The 14500-nt window shown below is 35.6% G+C and overlaps 1 protein-coding gene across 2 annotated transcripts in view; it reads right to left on the bottom strand.

Annotated features, from left to right (window-relative positions):
* The window catches only part of LOC115212781 (N-chimaerin), a 176824-nt gene that overhangs the window by 114626 nt on the left and 47698 nt on the right, over positions 1-14500 (bottom strand). The window lies entirely within an intron of this gene.

Genomic DNA, 14500 nt, shown 5'->3' with positions numbered 1-14500 from the left:
GTCCCTACAACAACACTAGTGCCATGTTGTACCAATCCTCACATTTGGATAGCATTGGTAGTATGAAAAAAGGAAACTAAAAAAACCTTGCCTGAGACCATGTCCTAGAGTTCTCCTCCAACATAAATCAAGAGGCTGATAAGATTTATTGAGGGCCCTAAAATAGGCCTTAGACAAATCACATTTTTAGTTTACTTTAATTCAAGTAATTCCATTTTAAGGTTTGTTCAAGGAAGTAGCTACAAGAGTATACATAACACTCCATAAATTCATGCAAAGGCCCTTACATTTCCTAATATGGTCATCTAATTCATGTTAATTAGATTTTTAAAATCTAAGAAGCAGGTAAGAAATCAGATGTAGATTCCTCTCCATATTGTAATCATTAGCTTTTATGTCCAGTTTTTGATGTTAGCATGGGTTAAATGAATATGTATAGAGGCATTGTTGTACAACCAAATACCTGAACCATTTTTCGTATAATGGATTTTACTTTATTTTATTTATCATTGAAAGTACAGAGCTATAGGATGATCTGTTAAACAAGGAATGTCAACAAACATCCCCATTTTTAACTCAACAGTTTTCATGTGAGAACGCAGAATGTAAACATATACATGGACACACACACACACACACACACACACACACACAAATAAGCTCTCATACATTTTCTGTCCACCATTTTCACTCACTAGGCATTAGTCAGCCCAAGGTTGCAATAGATGACATTTGCTCAAGTTGATATGCAGTGAGATGAGCTGAAGCAAATTCCATATTGATGCAGCTATACCTGGGCTTATATTGCAATATTACAAATATTAAAAGATTCAGTTTCAGGTAAGATATTTTCATTTAATTTATATAAAGCCTTATCTCTCCAGTTCCATTCATTGAGATAGACAGATAGCAATCAACAGCAAGAATTGAGAACAAAATTTGTAGAAAATATGTTGGCAAATGAACAGATTAAACATTGGAGTGTGTATATTTGAAGAAAATATTATATGGAGCATGTAAAGAAAACAGTGGTTTCTTACTTCATAGCAGATAGAGAGAACTATTTAACCTTGACTAACACATATAATTTTGATGCAATTGCTGGAAGATGAAGTAAAAAGATTGCAGATCAGAAATAGCTTTCTTCCATAATATTAATATTGAGGACAATTATCCAAAAACATATTGAGATTACTGCCAAATATTTTCGCTAGCCAGACACCAGCAGTAGTCTTCCAACATCATAAAAATCTGATGATATCGCTCATGATATATACTATCAAATTAATTTCGAAAATTAGAGAAAGTTTATATCTAAATATGAACATTAGAAAATGAGAGGGTTTTTTTTTAAGGGGTTCAAGCTATTTCAAATTAAAAAGATTTCACAATTCCCTTTTCTGGATCTTGTTATGATTTACAGAAGAAAGGCAGCCAACTGGCAGAACTGAGTCGGACTAAACGTGCATAGTGACATTTCCTCGATTCTACATTCTGAGCTCAAATTCCACTGAGATCAACTTTGCCTTTCATCATTTTTGAGGTCAAGAAATGTAGTACTAGGGTTGATATAATTGGCTTATCCACCCCCCCCTGTCAAAATTTTTGGCCTAGTACCAAACATAGAAAGGAATATGATCTACAGGGGATGATAACAGTATGCTTGACATCGTTTTAGATATAGAGGAACTGATAAAAAGACATTCTGAAGTGTTGTCGAATTTTCTTTAAGCAGTCTTCATTTTCAGACAGCTGATAAGTTCCAGCAAGAGTTTTGTTGATAAATAGAGTTTTGTTGATTTAGGATTCAATACAATGATAAAAGAACGATGATATGAACAACTTAATCTTATTCAGTAAACCTGAGTAGTTTTTATACTGTCGTATACAAACAACAGGGAAGTAATGAGCCAACAAAGAAGTTTTTACACAGTTGCTCACTATAATAAAAATAGCAGTTAAAATTTCCCTCAAAATCATATCCTATCATTTAACCCTTTCGTTACTGTATTTATTGTGAGATGCTCTGTTTTTCTCTCAATTATTTTAAATATAACAAGGAATTTAGTAAAATAACTTAGTTATCATTAAGCTAGTGTTAGGAACATAAATTGTGACTAAGGTTTGGTGGAAGATTTTAATTCAAAACTTATGAAAGCATGACATTTGTACTCGGAGCCAGAGCCGGTTTAAAGGGTTAAAGAAACAAAAAAACGAAGCAATATTAGACACAGCATGTTCAATAGAAAAGTGAAAGAAAATGTGATGCTATTGATAGGAATGTCTTTCATTATAGGATCTTCAATCAAGAATGGCCTAGGGCTAAAGAATAATAATATCAACAACAATAGCAGAATTATGAAGTTATATTTAAACTTGAAGATTTATAATTATAATTTAATCTCTATATAAAATATTTATAGTGTTTCTCAAATCATCCAAACAAGAAGGAATTTGTGGATCCTGGGATTGTTGTTTGTGAGAATAGATAACATTTTGAAAGACCAGCACAATTTGCAAAAAATTTCTGTCTAGTGGTAATGATTCTATGACCAACATTTTATAATTTTTAATAGGTTTCATTCAGTTCAGTTTCTCAATATTCTACTGATGTGGATAAAACAGATTATATGAAAAAGTAAAATATTTAAAAATAGAATCAAGTAGATCACTGAAATAAAAACAGTGACAGGAAAATTGCTCAACTAGTTCTTCTTTTTCAACTTCATCAAACGTATGTCGCATCTTAAGCCATGTGTGTTACTCAACCTTCACCTCTCATGCAGCCGAAATGGGTTTCTTCCAAAAGAGCTCTCAAGCAGCGTTACTTGAAAGGGTGTGTTGTTCAGAGATTAGGGAGTTTCTCTAGGTCAAGGCACTAATTTTTCCATGATGAAAGATCACAGCCCAAGTACTACTGACATGTGGTTAGAATGCCACAGGAAAGAATCACAAGATGAGCCAACCAGCTGGGGACCTAAGCACAGACAATGAGTGAGATGGTTGGATAATATCCATAATCTCATTTGTGTGAGTGGAGGTACATGGCTTTGGTGGTTAGGGTGTTAGACTCATGATCATATGTTTGTGATTTCAATTCCTTGACTGGGCGATGCATTGTGTTCTTAAGCAAAACACTTCATTTCACATTGCTCCAGTCCATTCAGCTGGCAAAAATGAGTAACGCTGCGATGGACTGGTGTCCCATCCAGGTGCAGATTATATATATATATCACGTGATCACATGACCGACCAGACCATCAGATGTTGTTACACATCGCTGGTCACAATGCGTTCGCATTGTTTTAGCCTTCGAATGACGCCACCCCGCTGGCTAAGCGAGTAGGCCAACAGAAGAAAGAGTGAGAGAAAGAGTGGTGAAAGAGTACAGCAGGGATCACCACCCCCTACCGGAGCCTCGTGGAGCTTTTAGGTGTTTTCGCTCAATAAACACTCACAACGCCCGGTCTGGGAATCGAAATCGTGATCCTGCGACCGCGAGTCCGCTGCCCTAACCAATAGGCCATTGCGCCTCCACATATACATATATATATATATATATATATATATATATATATGGAACCGACAAACCAGCCCTTGTAAGTGGGATAACTTGTAAGACATCAAGAAGATAACTTATTTGTTTTTTTATAGTCTCAATTGGTTCCACTTGGGAATGGTAATGATGGTTACTTCTGATAGGATCCTATGAAGGTGGTGCCTGAGGTCTCTACCCCCAACTCTCCTGGATGGTGAAAATGGCTGTATGGATAAGATATGACCTTTATTTCATGTTTGCTTTTGATTAGTTTCAGCTATTTCAAATTTTGATAAAACCTACTTCTTGAAGGCAGTCAATTATTTAGGTGGTGATCCATGAATTCACTTTCACCCCATCCCCACCTCCAATATGTAATGTTTGTAAAGGGCAGGCTGATTTACATGCAGATCAATAGTTAAGGTATGTTTTACTGTCTTTTAAATAGTGGTGACTGCAATGAAGACAACTGAGATGGTCTCAGTTAACAAGGGATAAACTTAATACCTTAGAATTAACAAGGTGGTTGGCAGTCCAGCACTAAATTTGGGTTTAGTGTGACAATTGGCATCAAAGAAGGTATTTTAGTTACCTGTAGGATTTGTTTGCTTACAGTAGATTGGAAAGAAATGGGGTAGCAATGCTGATATGGTGTGTTGTTAATGCAATTTAAGTGTTTGTAAATATGTAACCATATAGTTACAAGGATTATAACAGCTGAACTAGACTGCACAGACATGAGCACAATCCAGTGGAGTGGTTAGCTGTGGGAATGGCATTCTCCAACAGTAAATTATTTGGTCCTGCAACATATATGTAAATTATCAAAAAATGTCATTGTGAAAAAATGTATAAAATTGGGAAAAATTCAAAAATAATAATAAAATAGTCCTTGAGCTCTCAGATTTGAAACATTAACTATTTTGTTGGTCAGGTGTCAGTCTAATAGAACTAAATAACACTCCAGATAAATATTTACATTACACAGCAAAAGAAAAAAAAAATAAACATACACATGCACACATTCCTACATACTATATAGAGACTCACAAATATTTTGAATCAGATAACTGAATCATTAATTCAAATCCTGTAGCCAAGGTTTTTGGACAGAAGTTGTATGATTCAAGAGATTAAGCTAGAACTGGAGACAAGGAAATGAAGTTGAATCACTCTACAAACAATCCCCACCCAACAATCCCAAATCCAAAAAGAATTATTTATTATATTTGTTTTTCAGTATAGAATAGTATTATTAATATAATATTATTTCAATATATTGTTATTGTTTTTTTTTTATGCTTTGATTGTAGTCATGTTTTTGGAACCAAGTCTACTGAGACTATGTGTTGAGTCTTGTCAAAGTAGAATACACAACAATTTGTAATGGACTGGAGTTAAAACATGATTTGCAATGATATTTGCTGCAGTGATCTCTTTGTTGTGTTTCTACTGAAGGGCCTCAAGTACTTTGTAGAAGGGTTGTTCTGTCTTCATGAAATGTATAGGTTTATAGAATAGTTGCTCTTTCTCTTCTTGCTCTAATCTGTTGTCAGTAAATATGCGAGAGCTAACCTAGCTTCCCGTATGGTATCTGATACACTACAAATCTTGTTTTAGATACCCTGTAAAGTTTCATTTCTTACAAACGTCAACCAGTGTTTTTAAAATCAAGCCATTTTGAAATTTGCAGAGTAGAGTGATCCAATTATTTTAAATTTAGAATAAATTGGTCTAACAAGGAAACTTCCTCTCTCTCCACTACTTTGTTACACAGGCCTTGAAACGGATCATTCACTATCCTTCTGTCTCTGACTAAACTATAAAAATAAAAACCAAGAAAAATATAGTTATAGATACATAGAGGAACCCTGTTTATAAAAGGTAGTAACTTTTTAAATAAATAGGCTCGATATAATCACTGGTTCTATTACTGAGACATACTTTGTCTTCCATTTTTTGCTTGGTCTTCAGTTCTACGTCACTGCACAACACCTAGGGCATGTGTGTGTGTGTGCATGCACGTGCTTGTGTGTGAGTGTTTAGATTGTACATGTCTCATGACAGCATTGATCTAAATAAAAATCAGATGTATGTTGCCATTCCCTGCCAAAACAAAAAAAAAAAAACACTTCTAGCAGTGTGCTTAAAGATGAATGGAATAATAAAATCCCTTATTTGTAACACAGGTAAAGACTAACGGCAAAAAGGGCATCCAATTATAAAACATTACCTCAATAATAGGTATTCATCCAACCCATGCGATCATTGTAAAATAGATGTAAAAGCAAACAAATGAATCATAATACACTCAACATTCAAAGTACTTACCAACATCAAAATTTCCACCTCATTCTCCCTAAACCCAGCAATTACAACAACCATAACTTTTTCTTCCTTCCCTCCTGGAATTCCCTATCTGTATATCCCAATTCAATTACTAATCATTATCAATTAAAATATCAAACTATTAACTGTTTGCTAGCCTCACCCATCTTCTACCTCTCTAATCTAAGCAGCCCTCATTAGGCTTAGTAGGATCTAATGCTATACAAGAAACTAACGACTCACACTCAATCTGCTTTTAATTTATTCATCTCATCTTGCTATCAAACTTGTATGCCCTCATGTACTTGCAGGATGCCTACATGTGAAATAACTTCAACACAGATTTTAAGATAACCATACAGAAACTGTAGATAACATAGTTTTCAAAGAACGTCAGTTGTTTTCATTTTACACAATAGAAGTTACTGCTTCATCCTCTTTACACTATAATATCTTTACTTCATACTATATCCCTAAATAAGCTTGTGGGAAGATCTCTCTTAAGATATATCATCATTATCACGAACCTCATGACTGACTTCCCATCCCCACTACTTTTATGCTGGCCTAGATTCAATGTCATACATTTTGACAACACACACATATATACATTTGAATGTGTGTGTGTGTGTGTGTGTGTGTGTGTTTGTGTACATGCCTCTATGTGTGTGTCGGGTAGGGTGTTAGCAGAAGTAAACAGGAAAGGAACATAATAAAAAGTTTTAAACCTAAAATCATGGCAATCAGAATTAAATACAAGACTGGATGTTATGATCCATAAAAGGGAATGAATGGGTATCAATAAAAGAGTCATTATAAGGAAATGACTTGCAAAAAAAAAAAAACGTACATTGAAAATTACTGACATATGTCAGGAATGGCTGTGTGGTAAGTAGCTTGCTTACCAACCACATGGTTCCAGGTTCAGTCCCACTGCGTGGCACCTTGGGCAAGTGTCTTCCACTATAGTCTCAGGCTGACCAAAGCCTTGTGAGTGGATTTAGTAGATGGAAACTGAAAGAAGCCCGTCGTATATATGTATATATATATATATATATATATGTATGTGTATGTTTGTGTGTCTGTCTTTGTCCCCCCCAACATCGCTTGACAACCGATGCTGGTGTGTTAATGTCCCCGTAACTTAGCAGTTCGGCAAAAGAGACCGATAGAATAAGTACTAGGCTTACAAAGAATAAGTCCTGGGGTCGATTTACTCGACTAAAGGCGGTGCTCCAGCATGGCCGCAGTCAAATGACTGAAACAAGTAAAAGAGTAAAGAGAATATGTAATAGTAAATTATTAGACCCATTAAAATAGTGCCTCAGCATAGCTGTAAGCTAATGACTGAAGCCAGCTAAAGACAAAATGAATAGCTGTGTGTGTGTGTGTGTGTGTGTGTGTGCACGCTTATATATAATGATTTATATTTCTACACGTTTAATATTTGTGTAAAGTAAGATGGTGTGTTGGCAGAATTGTTAGCACACTGGGAAAATATGCTTAGTGCCATTTCACTTGTCCTTACATTCAGAGTTCAAATTCTGTCACAGTCAACCTTGCCTTTCATCCTTTTGGATTCAATAAAATAGTTATCAGTCAAGTGCAAGGGTTGACATAATCCAAGTACCCCAGCCCATGAAATTTCTGGCCTAGTGCTAAAATTTGAATCCAATATTCATATAAAATGTATATGGACCTGTGTTATTCAGTAATGTGGATTCAGCTGTTTGATCTACTGGATTAGCATCTAAGTGGCTGAGTATTTCATGGAAACATATACATTAATATAATCAGTGTTTCATATTGAATTACAGATACAATCCATCCGACAGGCTTTTGCACAGTTCCATCTGTCCAATTTTATGCACAAAACTCAAGTCAACCCAAGACAATGGTGAGACATTTATCAAAGATATAATACACTGGGATTGAACCCAAAACTTCATGATTGCAAACTGAGCTCCTTAACCATTCAACCATTCATATACTGATTTATTTATCCACACAATGAAGAAAAAAATTTAAACAATTGGGGTACAAACACTGACAATTAACTTTTTAATTAACTGTTACTTAATATGTAATCTAACCTAATATTGTATTCAACACTAATCAGTGTTTTGTCATATCCACAGTACATATTGTTTAGCCTAAGATCAGATCTGACTGAATAGTATTCTGATCAAAGGCATTCCAACCATGATGATCCTGTTTTTTAAGGGTGTGTAAAATAATATTATCTAGCTCAGTGGTTCTCAGACTGGTAAATATCAGCTTTCACTATCTCAAAAAATAATATCTGCAAAGATTTTTGACTCCCCCACCCACCTCTTTATTAATGAGAAGTCGAAATAGAGTTTGCATCTATACTATTCTTCTTTCTTCATTAATGTTGTTCCGTTTTAAAAAAGCTTAAAGCTACCTTAATTTTATTAAATATGGCAACCTGAATCTCCTTTTCATTACTCACAGAGCTCCTATGTGAAACACTGATCAAATACATACATCCTCTCCTTTTCCAAAACAGTAAGATAGGATCTGAAGTAAGTTTGGCTCCTATTTCTAGCTAGTCGAGTAACTAACATAGAAGCTCAGAGTAGACGAAAGCTAAAACCTATTTCGCTTACGTAAAATAATAAAGGTGAAGGCTTGATATCAAACTGAACGAAATAGTTTTGACATTTAATTTTGACATAGACGAAGGAAAAACAAACAAAAAAAAAAGCACTTTCAACATAACTGAATGATTAACAGAGAAATTAATGTTTCCAAATTTTCTTTTCTTGGAAGAAAAAAATCGCTAACAATATCTATATTCTCTGTGTGTTTTACTTAATGTGACAGAACTATACTGTTTACAAACAACTATCAGTCCTAAAATATGGTAAACTATCAAGAAGACTGCAGCAGTATTTAAGGGAATTCTATGATTTGTAAAAGACAAAACAAATTTGTCCATTACAGACAGGCTTATCTATGATATAAACTATAGAACAATTCAGAAGAGGAACTGTCAGAAATCATTTAAAGAAAATAGATTATAACATTATGGTGTTAGAAAGGGCATCCAGTCATAGAAACGGTGCCAAAGGAGACACTGGAGTACAATGGAGTCTTTAGATCCATCAGGTCCTATTAAACCATCCCAATCCATGCCAACATCGAACATAGATGTTAAATCATAATGATGTGGTCCATTTGGATCACTAGGCTCTTTACCCACAATCAGCCTCCATTTGTCAGTCTCACATATCCACAACAGCTCAAATCTTCTCTCTTCCGAGATATATCCAATTTCTCTTATACTCAGTTTTTCCTCTCAGTTCATTTTACTCAGATTAATATAATATTACGCATCCCGTAGAGCATACTTGATTCACTTCTTTCCAGCTTTCATGCATCTTGTGCATTCAATATTTGCATTATGCTACAATGCAACATTGCACTTCATACACAAACATCATACACTGAGCTGCTAATCCAGTTACCTCACTAGGAACAGGACATCTGTGCTCCTGGTACAAACTTGAGTAGCATTTCATCAAAGTAAACTCTCTTCCCAATCACGTGCTGTAACTGCAGTTATTTTCATAATTTGGTTCACGTTTGATACCTCTGTAGTTCATAATTTGGTTCATGTTTGATACCTCTGTTTCTTTTTAAAGCATTTTAAAGACTTATGTATTGCTAAAGGATCTTCAAATTTCCATGCTTCCTTTCTCCAAATTTTCTCAGAGTCTGGCTTAACTCTTATAAGATCAGAGGTCACTAGGCTACTGAGACGGGAGTTAGTATTCACATATGCATAAATAATAACAGTATACCTCCTCTACTTTTAAAAATTTGAGGGAAAAAATTCTGAAAGTGCAGCAAACAGGAATAAGAAGCAACTGATCACTTCAAAAATGTTTTGTTTTTTTGTTTAAAAACTATAAAAATTGAGTCTGGATAAGTTAAGTTCAAAAACAAGATCATATCAAACTGATTATTTGGATTTCCCTGCCTTTTCATTTATGTTCATGAATAGTGAGTGAATTTATTCTGCGCACATCATGATCTTGACATGTTTTATTTATTTATTTTTAACACAGTTCAGTGCTAGAATTCACTAAATATAGAAAAATCTGAAATAATAAGTTGCTGACAGTGAACACATTCAGATGAGCGAAGCATTAATTAATAGTTACAGCTTTCACAAATCCCCAGAAAGGAAGGAAAAAAAAAATTATACACATGATAAAAAGAAGTGCAGGTAGAGAATTTAGCAATCTATTGTAAAAATGGTGGCAATTAATATTAAGGAAATTGTATACCAAGAAAGCTGACACATTACATAGGCTTTATGTAATGTAAGACAGAACACTGAACATACATAGGTCAGTCACATCAGTACCTTAAAGTCTTAAGTATCTATTAGGTAATTACTAAACTGAATAGCTTATAATAAATGTTTATTGTCACATGAGTAAATAAAGAAAAGATGAAAAAAAACTTAGGAAGTTCTGTTTAATATGAAACAAAACATCTAGAAGTTGTTTTTTTTATATATTTTTATTTATTTATTTTTTTATATATATAATAAATTATTTCAGGCATGCACAACATACATGTCTGAAAAAATATATATATATTTTTTTTTAGTTAATAAAGTTGTTGCCACCACTACTCTCACTATCATTGTTTTATGCCTGTTTTACCACACTGACATATGTTGGACAGGCCATTTCAACTGTTTGCATCTGAGTTATCTTTCACACTCAGCAACAATGGAAACTGACTGACTTTGCTTTAATGTATGTTTTGTAGTGTTAACTAGATGTGTTTTATGCAACTGACAGAAGAAAGGCTGCCCCATACAGGAGAACTAAACAGAACTCTGCATCAGTCCTTATTCAGAGTTATTTCTTCCCTCCAAGACAAGTAGCCAGCAATGCAGCTTGTGGAGTCAATGTCTTACACATTATGATTTTCTAATGGTAAGGTTTCCACAGTTAGATAACTTTCCATGACCAACCCCTCTAGAGAGTTTCATGGATTCATTTAACCCTTTATCATTTAAACCGGTCATATCCGGCCAAAAGTATTCTGCCTGTTTTATGTTCAAACTGGCCAGATCAGGTCTCTCACACCAACCCTACAATATCATTTTAAAAGTTAACAGTTACCTCATCAAAGATAATGCATGAATAGTTCAAAACAAAGTGGATGAAAAAGGATTAATTTTGGTAAAATAATGCACACACTAAAGGGTTAATTGTACTAAAAGAGATTATCCCTTCCAAGTGAACTGAAGAGTATTTCTTTACCTATTATTAATTCTCATTTGAAATTACTATCCACCTAAACAAGTTGCTTGCATTGAGTCTCATGGAGTCTGTGTCTCCTCTACTAACACTATTTTACAGCTGAATGTACTTATTCAGAAGCACTGTCACTCTAAACGGCTTACACACACATAGTATGGTGTCCTAAAGCACAGCAGGATAACAGTTGACTCCATTATATATGTAAAGAAAGGAACCTACATTGCAATTGGGTATGAAGCTATTTTCATGACATAGGCCAATCGAAATCGATCAACATCAATGGAAATTGCAGCTGTGATACCAGTGCCGGTGGTACGTAAGAGAGCCATCCAAACGTGGCCATTGCCAGCGCTGCCCCGACTGGCCCCGTACCGGTGGCACGTAAAGAGCACCATCTGATTGTGGCCGTTTGCCAGCCTCGTCTGGCACCTGTGCCGGTGGCACGTAAAAAGCACCCACTACACTCACGGAGTGGTTGGCGTTAGGAAGGGCATCCAGCTGTAGAAACATTGCCAGATCAGACTGGGCCTGGTGCAGCCTTCTGGCTTCCCAGACCCCAGTCGAACCGTCCACCCCATGCTAGCATGGAAAGTGGATGCTAAACAAAGATGATGATGATGATGATGATGAGGCCAAGAGAAATTAGTTATCAAGTGAGTTTATCACCCTTTGCTGGAGACAGCCAGGCATATTTTCACACTGTTAGGTTCTACAGCCTAATATAGTACCTCATTCTCGCCTATGGATTAAAAAAAAAAAGCAAGAAAGTTATGAGGTATTAAATATATTAACCAAATAAAAATGGGTTACCAGTGTTAGTTGGAGGCTGTCTGTATGATGTAGGTTATGGGTGAAGTACAAAGTTAATTTATGGAGGAGATATCTCCATGATTGCAGGTAGAGAGGGTGCTATTAAAAGATACTGCTTCAACAAATTAGAATTAGTCTACACATGCATGTGTGTGTGTGTGTGTGTCTGTGTGTATGCGCACATGTGTGTGTGTGTGTGTGTGTGTATGTATGTACATATGTGTATGTGTATGTATGTACATATGTGTATGTATGTATGTCGAAGATCAGGAAAATATTTTCGGTATAAATGACAGTATTAAAAGTGAAATCGTATACATAGATTACATGTAAGAAAATTAACACGGTTCTTCCAAACTGAGCCCCATTTCTATCTGAAACTACCTACTGCTGTCTTTTTTCTACTTCTAAGTAACACACTCCTGTCTCTTTTAAATGCCGCCATTAATTTCATGAATCATTTTAATGTGAAACTTCTTTCCGTCATCATTCCCTATATTCCCACTACCCTTATTCATATTTCACTATTCCTATTTCAGACTATCCTCACAGATAAGTATGTTTCTCTGCCTTAAACAAAATCTTTGTCTTTTTATCTTTTCCTTGTTTCAGTTATTAGACTGCAGCCATGCTGGAGCACCACCTTGAAAAAGTTTTTAGTCAAATGAATCAAACCTAGTCCTTTTTTTTTTTTTTTTACCTTTTTAAAGCCCGGAACTTATTCTATTAGTCTCTTTGCCGAAGCTACAGGAACATAAACACACCAACACTGGTTGTCAAGCAGTGGCAGCAGACAAACACTTACACGCAAAGACACACACACACACACACACAAAAGAGGCTTCTTTCAGTTTCTGCCTACCAAATCCACTCACAAGGCTTTGATCAGCCCAAGGCTATAGTAGAAAACACTTGCCTAAGATGCCACGCATTGGGACTGAACCCAAAACCATATGTGATAGGAAAGCAAGCTTTTTACCACACAGCCATGTCTGCACCTATGCTAAAAGAAAGAAGACAACTGAAAAAGTAATATAGGAACAGGTATGGCTGTGTGGTAAAGGAATTCACTTCACAATGATGTGGCTTCAGGTTCAATACCACTATGTGGAACTTGGGATAAATAAATGTCATCTACCATAGTTTCTTGACAACAAAAATCAAATGAGAGAAACCTTGGTGGACAAAAACCACGTGAATCCTCAAAGAGACAATTCCTATTCTTCACTGGCAAACTTATTCCATTTGGCCCCTGGATGCCTTCATCAGAGTCAACTACTGCAAACATTCAGTATAGGTTTCTTGCATAAGGATAAATCCCTCCCTTATTACAACTGATCTCAGAGACCTTGAAAAGACTCATGTACAGTCTTTTCCTTCTGTGACAAAGCCATCATATAATGTGTGTGTGTGTGTGTGTGTGTATGATCTAAGAGTCCATAAGTCAGGAAAAAAATTCACTCATATATTTTCCAATAGAGTAGGTATATTAATTGAAGTGTACAATATTATACATCCTTTATGGTCGATCTTATCAATCAGCTTTTTGCTAGGGATTCAACAGAGTGTTAGGCAGTAATCCGATTATGTAACCCTGCGCTCATCAGAGGTAGACGTTATGGAATGAAATATGGTGACTGCTCTCTATTGTGTGTGTGTGTGTGTGTGTGTGTGTGTGTGTGTGTGTGTGTGTGTATATATATATATATATATATATATATATAGCAGCATCTTAATATCCTCCTTTCCAAGCTTGCATGGACCAGACAGAGTTTATTGAGGCAGAGATTTTCAACAGACAGATGTCCTTCCTGTTGTCAATCCTCACCTGTTTCTATGCAAGGTAATATTTCCCCATGGCCAGACATTACACTGATATGACAGTGACTATCATTTCATGACTATCATGTGATGTCAAGACAAGATACACAAACATAGCCTCACTCACACCCACACAGAGCAAAGTTTCTGTCTACCAAATATATTCACAAAGCTTTAGTTGGCCAGGAGCTTATAGTAGAAGATACTTGCCCAAGGTGCCAAGCTTAGCTGTCACATGCAAGCAAGTATGACACTGTAGCTTGTACCAAGTTGTTTTAGGTGTCTATGTCCTTACAAGCAGATACAGATACCCACTTAGCTCTCCTACTTTTGATCCAGTAAAACATCATGTGACAACTGGAAGAAGAGAGAGCAGCACCAGCACTTGGCTGGAATACATTTTCAGCTGAGTAGACTGGTGAAATTTAGGACAACACTTATTGTGTCCTTCATTTTTTTAAGACAGTCAGGTATGATTTTGGTTGCCATTTCTCATAGGCCTAGCAACTATGTAGAGGCTTCATAGTTTAACTCCTGGGCTACCCTGGGCTATCCAAGCAGACTTATGACCAAATGTTTTCAAACTATGACCATCTCGTCTTTTTAGAGGAATGTTAGATTAGATTAGCTTATGTACCTTGCATTTATGTAAGAGAATATAATTTGAGAGAGGTTTGACTGTTATTTTTAGTAA

The sequence above is a fragment of the Octopus sinensis genome, linkage group LG6, assembly GCF_006345805.1.
Source record: "Octopus sinensis linkage group LG6, ASM634580v1, whole genome shotgun sequence".
Lineage (NCBI taxonomy): Eukaryota > Metazoa > Mollusca > Cephalopoda > Octopoda > Octopodidae > Octopus > Octopus sinensis.
The sequence above is the reverse complement of the archived record's forward strand: the minus strand, read 5'-3'. Positions and strand labels throughout refer to the sequence as shown.